Source organism: Maylandia zebra, linkage group LG1, assembly GCF_041146795.1.
Source record: "Maylandia zebra isolate NMK-2024a linkage group LG1, Mzebra_GT3a, whole genome shotgun sequence".
NCBI lineage: Eukaryota > Metazoa > Chordata > Actinopteri > Cichliformes > Cichlidae > Maylandia > Maylandia zebra.
The window spans coordinates 27,002,454-27,012,069 of NC_135167.1; the positions used below are offsets into that span (position 1 = coordinate 27,002,454).

Sequence of the window (9,616 nt, forward strand, 5' to 3'; positions counted from 1 at the left end):
TATTTAGGACATCAGAAAATGTGCTCCGGTAAACCAACTAATAGTCACATTCAAGTACAAAACATTCTGTGAGCTCAGTGTGTTGTGGTTAAAGAGTTTGGGTCTCTGTGCCACAGACAGTAAAACATTCTGGCATTTCCTTCAGACAACAGCACTACGGCAAATGGTCAGAGGAGCGGTGCAGTCAGTGAAGCCAAATGGAGAGGAATACTCAGACTGAGACCAAAAAAGGTAAGTGAAGAAGGGAAGAGGAGAGTGGGGGATGGTGAAATTGGCAAAAAAACAACAACAACAAAAAAAACAAAACAAGGAGGGATAAAACACGAAAAGGTGGAATGATATCTCGCCCACATTAAATTATTCCCTGATGATGCTGCTGCTACTGCGTCATCACTTTCTGTTTGCTTTAGCGCTATTTGAACCATTGATGGTCTGAAGGACCATTTAGGTCGAACACTTTTCCTGGCATGTGTCTGCGTGGGTTCCTCCTTCCTTCCTCACACAGTCCAAAGACATGCATGTTAGGTTAACTGGTGACTCCAAATTTTGAATGTGAGCATGAATGATTTTCTGTCTCTCTGTGTTAGCTCTGTGGCAGACTGGCAGCCTGTCCAGGTTGCACCTTACGACAGCAGTGATAGGCTTCAGCTCCCCCACAACCCATAATAGGATAAGATGAAGAAAATGGATAGATGGATTTAAATGTCAGAAAGGGGCAACTTATGTGGCTGAAAAAAAGAAGCTTGTGAGATTGTTTACATCACTTTGACTATAATTTTCTTTCCCCCCTTGTTTCAGCCAATCAGCCTCCACTCTGTATACTTTAAATCTCTCTGCTCTTCTGTCATTTTCCCTTTCAGGCTCTCATTTGTTGAACCCACCTCCTCTCCGCTTCACCCTGGTCACTCAGAGCGCCATCCAGGTCTCTTTCTTCATCTTCACCACCACTAGCGCCTATACTTTGAGGGTGTTGTCCTAATTCCTGTCACCGCTGGGATTCTGTTCTGATGTGATGGATCATCAGTTTAATTTTTTAAACTGATGAATTTTTTATGTCAATAAATCATGCCCAGTTCTTCCGAAGCGAATCCAGTAAATCCAGTTTTCTTTGATTTAATACTTCCAAATATAAACTCAGAATCAACTTTCGGATCACTAAATCACTACAGTTATCATTACTGTTTCCCCGGGAATGTAGTTGCCACACAAATGTACGAAATGGATGAAATGGTGGTCTTAAGCCCGCTCAGCAAATATTGTTAATACTGTTGTTAGTACCAACATCTTCAAACAAACTTACCCTCTTCTTAAAATATGGACCGATAATTTCTTAAAAGTATTCACAAAAGCACATTTCCAAAAATTACATGCATAATTATAAGTAACAGTAAGTTGAAATCACAATACAAATAATTTGAAACTGCAAAGAAATCCCTGACTCAAAAACAAGTTTATAATAAACTTACATGCAGCATGACTGCCCCACAAAGCAAACGTGAAACGTACAGCAGACCAAGATGCACTTGGTGAAATCTTAAGTATCTACCAGCTTTCATAATGTTGCTTTTTTGTGATGAAAGCTTATAACATCAGGTGAATCGCTGGCAGGACATTTAATCCTAACAAATCAACAATATCATAACAAATCAATCAATAAATAAATAACACATTTCCTTCCACCTCCAACATCCCATTAAGCTATTATGGAAAGAAATTATGTGTTCATCACCTGATACCTTATCATTATCTTGATAGTGATAAGGTATAGTCCTTAGAACCTTATTGTTGCATTCATGATAAATCACACATTAAGAACATGAGATTTCAGAGTGTTCTTTGAACTATTTGACGTAACGAAATTACAAGAATAAAAGCCTGGGAGATTGCTTTACGTCATATTCCTTTTGAATGTGTAAGTTAGACAAAACATGGGACAAATTACTTTCTGCTCTATAAATGGGACTTGAACCACTTCAGGGAAATGTGAACAATCTTGCCGTCTGCTTTAGTAGTTCTTTGTGGAAAGTTTTCCCCTCAAATGATTCCAGTTTCTACTCTAATTACTGAAAGCAATTCAGACTAAAAAAAGGTAACAGGGGCAATTTGTAGTTGGTGTTTAACACTGTTCCTTGTGTTGATAAACAATTAAATATTAAATACATAATTCCTTTAAGAATCCAATTAAAAAGCAGAAGGGTGGAGGCTGGGATGGTGGATAAGCCTCTATCTTCGAAGGCACCTTCTAATTTCCCTTAATCACAAACTTTCTCTGTGCATAATGCACTAACATTAACCAAGCTCACCTAAACCATAGCTCACAGCCATAATTCTTCTAGTTTAACACTACCCTAGATGCCATATCCAAATACTGTAGAAGAAAGACGTTCAAAAGTGGTGGAAATAAATGCAATAGAAATGTAGAACTGACCAAATCCGAGTTTGCTTACTCCTTTAATATTGACTTTCTGGTTTAGAAATAGGATTGTGATTCTCTTTGCATGAGAGGTCACAGTTTACAGTCCTAACATCCTCATGACCCTACCAAAGCTGAAGAGATGCCATTATATCCCCACTGTTAGCCACTGGTAAAATCACTGTGTGGGTGTGAACTGTGATCCAAGCTTCACTCACCAACTACAGCAGACTGCTCATCCACACCCTTTCTGCTCTCACCTCTCTTTAACATCTCTGAATCAAGCAGCCCACGCTGGCACTGCAGATATGGAAGCCAGTGAATTATTTCAAGTAGTGGTGTCAAAACAGAATGCAAACACTGTGTGTCTGCACAATGTGAGACATGGCTGTAGCTCAGGAGGTAGAGCAGGTCAGCTGCTGATCAGAAGGGTTGGTGGTTCGATCCCTGGCTGCCCCAGACTGTGTGCCAAATATCCTTGGGATACTAACTCTCTGATGCATTCATTGGAGTGTGAATACTACATAGAAAGCACTTGAAGCATAGAAGAAAGTGCTTGGGTGGATCAGGGAGGTTGTATAACATCCTCTGGGAGAGTAGTAAAGAGTCAGAAAAGTAAGATTACTTCAAACTAGTCCAGTTTTTGATCCTTGGGTGCAGAAATGTCAATTTATTTAGAATTTTCTCTAATCTAGGGTAAGGAGTAGACATAGAGGCTCAAATATATATGCACTAGTTTCAGTCTTTTAACAAGTGCTGCTGAAGGTTCTACAGTATCTTTTAACTTGACAAGGCCAAGGATACCTGGTAGTTTTTATTTGCCAAAAGTACAAGGTATTCTGATGTGTCACCACTTGGCCAAGGTCTGGAAAAAGACACAAACTTTGATTGACACATTTGAAATTGACTGAAATTTGCAGTTGCCCACAATAACAAGGGGTTTGTCTGCAAGAGTAAAGGCGAGGCTTTTCAATCTTAAAATCACCATACATGGTCAAAGATGGCGGTGGAAGCCTCATGCTCTGGGACTGTCTTGCTGCCAGTAGTACTGGTCCTTGCACAAACTGGATGGTATAATGAAGAAGGCATACCTTGAAAATTTTTTCAACTTTCCTGCGTGCTGCACAACAACATTGAATATTTAGTATTTACTGCTGTTTACACTTAGCTAGATTAATGCGATGGTGTTGTGTTTAGTATGTTGCTTTGGGTTTTTTTTGCTTGTAAATCCATGGACCAATACGGCAATGCCACTGCCGTATTGGTCCATGGATTTATGGACCAATACCCAATGGATTTATTTTGCCATTGGCAAAATAAATCCATTGGGTATCCTTGTTGGTCTTCAGACAACAATTCTGACGGCTAAAGAACCAAATGGGACAGGCAAAAAAAAAAAAGAAACAAAAGAAAAATTTTCAACTTCATGCCAAATCAGCATGAGACGGTTAAAACTTGGACAGAGTTGGGTTTTCTAACAGGACAATGATCCCAAGCACACATAAAAACTCGTGCTTTTTGAAATGGAAAAGGCAGGCTAACATTAGGCCTTTGGAATTATGTTCTTGACCTCAGACCTATTGAAAATTTGTAGACTATGTTGCAAAGCCAACCAACTAACTTGAATGAACTCTACCATTTCTGAATTTATAAATTTTGCCAGAAGCTTGTTGATGGCTACCAAAGTGTTTGATTGAGTTGCAACTTCCTAAAGGGCATTTAACCAAATATTATTATATTTGAGCCTGTATGTATAGTTTTGATCCTGTGTGGATCCCCCCTAAATTAACTTGTTCACTCGATTCTTATTTTTAAGGTCATGAAAGTAAATGTACAATCACTCCACTTGGAAAAAAGAACAGTTCAAAGAATTTATCAAAAGCCCAAAATTACCATGACATTCATGCCCATGGCGAGTGTATGTAAAGTTTTAACCAGACTTGTAAGCCAAGTTTTTGGAGCAGTGGGCAGTCATGGAGAACAGCTCCAGCACTGAGCGTATGCCTTGGTCAGGGGCACTTAACAGGCCAATTTACCTGTCATGGTTTTGATGGATACCAGAACAGACAAGGTGAGAGCATGCAAACGCCAAACAGACATACCTTCCACTGGTTGTACTTGTTTCTGTGAGCTGATAATGTTATGAGCCACAGTGCTGCATGTTATATCATGATGTATGTCGTACATTTTCCTACGTAGGCTGACTTCACCTGGGATAAAGCAGGTAGTCCTGCTTCGCCATACGGCCCCAGGTGAGCTGGCATGTCCCCGCTGTCTAGACAGGAGAGTGACTAATGGTGATGCTTAAGAAAAGGAACACAGTTAATGACATTTCCCCTAACAGGATTGGAAAGTGTGTTTGCATCATCATGGTACAGCTGAAAAAAAATCCTTGATGTTGGGTATTTATTGCACACAAAGTTGAGGGAATAGTCATCTTTATGCATTAAAATGAACATAGGCAGAGAGCAGACAATGAGAAAACACACAGAGGAAAGAGATCTGATAAGATTGAAATACTTTGTTTTTAACTTATGAAGGTACTGCAAACCTTCCTTTGGCTGCCCTGTGGGGCTCACACTGGGAAAAGGCTTTACGTGGTGGATGTGGAAAGCTTCAGGATGCAGACAGGAAACCTGGATCACTCTAAGGTGCTGAATGTTATGTATGCACCACTGGCCTACTCCGATTTAGAAAATAAAACCCTATGACTAGTAAAACACATTGTGAAACAGAAAATAGTGGAAATCTAAAGGTTTTAAAAGTAAAACAATCAGCATTTGAGCAAAATGAGCTTTTATTGCAGAATGGAATAACTATATTTACTCATTAGCAACAATGCCATCCTTGTGTTTGCCTGTGTGTGTTTGTGTGTGTTTTTTTTTCTGTCTCAGCAGCACATCTGAATCTTTCTTGGTCTGTTCAGACACTTTTCCAGGAGGTCAGTAAAAGTCCTGACCACTCAAAGCACTTCTTTGTCTGCTTCCTCCAGCATCTTCTGAGGACCTCCTTCTCCATGAGAGATGACGAAGCAAGCAAGCTGCGGCAAGCGGTGCGCACACAAACGCACATTGCAGACACACACCAAACAGTGTGAGTAACTGGTCAGGCTTGAGTGACTCTCTACCTCGCTGCCTTTAGGGCTTCCTGCAAGTCTTTTGGAAATGTGCCCTGTCCATGTGAAGATCATCACCTTTTCAGTGGCGGCAGAATCACGAGTTCATTAATGTGATGAACAAATTAATCACTATTAGCTGGTGTGACAACAGGAAAAGGGACAGACACTTTCGCATGGGTCACAAATTCTGTGCCTGTCTGTGAAGCTCATTCTTGCAACCCTAACAAAGTGGCTATTTTTTCACTCCAGTGGGTAAACAAGATGCAGACTTTTCCCATCAGCCTTATTAAAATAACGGGCACAGTCTGGGCAAATTAACCCCAAAGGAAGTCAGCTTCTCCTTTCTACGTGGAGTGATTCACATTGGCCTGGCTGTGGATGGCGTGCATGAGGACACAGGTTAAAGAAGACCACAGGTCCTCTTGATCAGGCCCAGTTTGTCTCTTACTCTCTCACACAAAGACACCAACTCACTGCCGAAATGGAAACAGACATTTGCTGCCCTGTTAACGGTGTCCTTATTTACATCTGATGTCATAGTGTAAAAAACACAGAAAAGGTTTCCACGCTCGAAAGAGAGCTATCAGGAAAGACTGCTGCCCTGCAAATGGCGGTACAGATAGGATTAAGTTGGAATTGTTGTATAAACGGTGTCTGGCCTGAGGAAACACAGCTGTCTGGAGAAGGGGAGGTGATAGTTAATATTTTAGTGAGAGTAGCAGAACGCTGCTCTTAGATTGAAACAGACCCTAAACATTCATCACCAAATACAAACTGCTTACATATAAATGGCATCTGTTATGCAGGTTCCAGTATTTTAAAATTCATTAATCCATCGAATTTTTCCTGACTGTCAAAGCCCAAATTGGGTTGACAGATTGGGTCCACTTCTTAGACCTTCTTTGTCAAAGCTGTCAAGAGCTTCCCTCACTTTTAGCGCCTTTGAGCACAATAGTCTGATTCTTTTTTGCCCCCTTTAAGCAGAGTGTTATTAGCATTATAGGTTGTTATTGGTTGATATTTGTCATTTATGCTAGCGTGCTTGCTAACTTAGTGACAAAAATGAATGAATGACAAATGATAAATGCACCTTGCTAAGTTAGCAAATACTTTAGCATTAATGTTAGCATACTTGCTAACTAACTACCAACAAAGCTAAGTGGCCAAGTTCCTTGTTTTCCACCAGCTTAGGTGAAACACAGTAAACAGCTATCAGTTATAGCTACCTATACATGTTTTTATAATTGAATTTTTTTTGGTGTAAAGCTGAAAATCTTCACATAAGAGTCTATGGGGGTGACTCACTTTAGGAGTGAGTCTCCAGTAACCACTTGAGAAACTAGATTGTGGCATGTCTTGATGCAAGCCCTAACAGCCAGGTAAAGAAATCCCCCAAAAGTCAACTTTTTCGGACAGATTCTGGCATGTTGGCATTTTTCAGCCTTGAAGTTGAAAAAGTAAGAATGAGAAAGCATTAGAAAAAAAAGCCATTGTAGCATCCAGAAGGCTGACAAAATTGCATTTAAGTTGTCATTTGCTTATAAACTCAGTTGCTTTTTGTGATGTGTCCAACATTTTGCCTGGTCTCTTTGCTCCTCTGGACTCCTGACCATGAAGTTAGCTCATTTCACGGGCGTGTGACTTTCTTGTGTGACTCAACATATAATTCAGGCAATGAAGCGAAGTTATTAGTACCCCTCACATGTCAAATCCAACCCTCACTGTCACTCTTTAAATGACCCAACCCAATCTGGTTTCCACAGTAACTTTGCTTTGTAGCAGTGTGTTGTGGAATCTTTGGTAAGTGCTTCGTCACAGTTTGCATTCACAACCACCATCCCTCCTCACCAACCTCTAACATTTGTTCCCAGCAGTGCAGCAGCTCTTCGCATCCTGTGCAGAAAATTCTGACTGATTCAGACGTGAGCAATGACGAGGATCATTGAGAATGCTGACAACCTTAGATTATGTTGCTCAACTGTCTTCATCCACTGACTGTCTGCAGCATGAACTTCTGCATAACAACTTCCACGTCTTCTCACAAACTCTTGGGAATAAAAATACAAGTGAAAAAACTGCAAACACTGTTTAGGAAAGCTCAACATTTTATATTTTACAATATTGTGCAGTGCATACATCAAGGCGTACATACTTGTTTAGGTGATCTAAATCTGTGGGCTTTTTTGATAACTACAGGTTTGTTAGGATATAATGCAATGAAGATGTTCCACATCCCTCCGTCTTGCTTTCAACTGTATTCCTTTGTGTAAGAAAGTGTTGTTTTGATATCAGTGGAAAAAGATGACAGACACTAAATTAAACCAATCATACTTTAGAAAACAGTTGCAGCAGTTCCAGCTTTCAGAGATTATGAGGTATCCAACTGAGCTTTCAAATACAAATCATTCTGGGAACAAAGAAATCGTTATGAAAACAACCAGTGTGAGGGATAAATCTTTGCTGCAAAATAGATCTTATGTATGGAAAACAGAGACAGTGAGCAAAGAAGAGATGATATAAGCCAGGCAGCCTTCCAGGGGCTTTGACAGAGACAGCTCATAAATCTGACAGAGATATAACAACCCAAGAAATTAAGTCATACCCAAAATGCACCACTCTATGGAGTAAATGTTTCTCTCTTTCAAATATTTATGCGTTCTTTTACACCAGGATCATCCTCCCGAAAATGCATGAGTGCACATTCAGGAAACCTGTTGCACAGCAGTGAATATGGAAGTTGATGTTAAGTAACACTTTAAGGCTCGCCGCTTGAAACTCTCTGGTGTTTCAAGTCTCCACGCTTTGGCGCTGTTGCACATGTGGAAAGAATTCAGAGGCTTTTTTCAAACAGGGGAGATTGGTGACTCAGTTGCACTCACTGTGCTTTTGGCTTTTGCTGTTTTTCTTCCTCTGTTTCCCAAAAAACATCTGCTTGCTGTTTAATTCTTCAGTCCTCTGGTATAACTTGTTCCTTGAACCTGAGGCAGGAATTATTACAGCCCGCAGTCGCGCACACAGTAGCTGCTCTCCTGACCAGACCCATGAGTAACAGCTCATGCAGCAGGACATGTCCAAAACAGCACAATGTGCTCTGGTTTACTGTTTCCGCCCACCTTGGAAATGTTATTTCACTTCATTTTTGAGATATTTAATATGAATATATATATTTTATTTCATGTCATGGAAATTAACTAATATATATATATATATATATATATATATATATATATATATATATATATATATATATATATATATGAAGTAAAGATAAGTGTGTTTTGATTCCCCAGGATCACACCAGATTTGAGGTAATTTGGTAACATTTGGGTTAACATGATTTCATTAGGTAAAAGAATGTGGTTATAAAACACCACATGTGCATCCAATGATGAATGTACTTCTTAACATTTAGAAGAACATAATTTTTTTTTTAAAAAAAAGAAAAGAAAAATAGCAGTAGGCATATCCATTTAATCCTTAAAGAATTCTGGTATTTTAAAGTTACTTACTTTTAAGTATTTTCGAAAAGAAGCATCAGTTTTAGGAATAAAGATAAGATTAAAACAAAATCACGTAACATTAAAGAAAAAATGATGATTATACCAGATGTTATAGCATGGACAAAAAATATACGTCTGTGAACTCCGTGAGCAGACATGGTGGAGGCATAAAGTTCCACTTTTTGTTACTTATCGACTCTGTGCCAAGCTGGGTAAAATTCACATACTGCAGTTTTATTTTTTTTTAAATTATAATTTAATGTAAAATATGTTCAATCCGTAGTTTAGATCCATAGGTCCCAATAGCTGCACAAATCCATGTAGGAGAGTGGTGTGGGAATTATAGAAACTATAGCATGAGGCCATTACTGTGTAATTCTGGGATTACAGTATAACAAATGTTATGGGCATTTCTTTCTCCTTCTTCTTTTTTTTGCGGTTATGTAAGACTCGCACTGAATTGTTGCGCCTCAACGTGACTTCCCAACCCTACACAGGGCAGCATGTGTGCAGATGAACAGATTACAGAAGCTTATTTATCTTCATTGCTTGATGTTTTTTCTTCAAAATGAGGATTATAAGTAT

General features: G+C 39.3%; 1 long non-coding RNA gene across 1 annotated transcript in view; it reads left to right on the top strand.

Moving 5' to 3' along the window:
- LOC143417009 (uncharacterized) overlaps positions 1 to 1,177 on the top strand; it is a 4,643-nt gene extending 3,466 nt beyond the window's left edge. Inside the window, exons 2-3 of the long non-coding RNA XR_013097494.1 lie at positions 146 to 231; positions 861 to 1,177. This is a non-coding gene — a long non-coding RNA (uncharacterized LOC143417009). The remainder of the gene's footprint in view (positions 1 to 145; positions 232 to 860) is intronic.
- Positions 1,178 to 9,616: the final 8,439 nt, after the last annotated feature.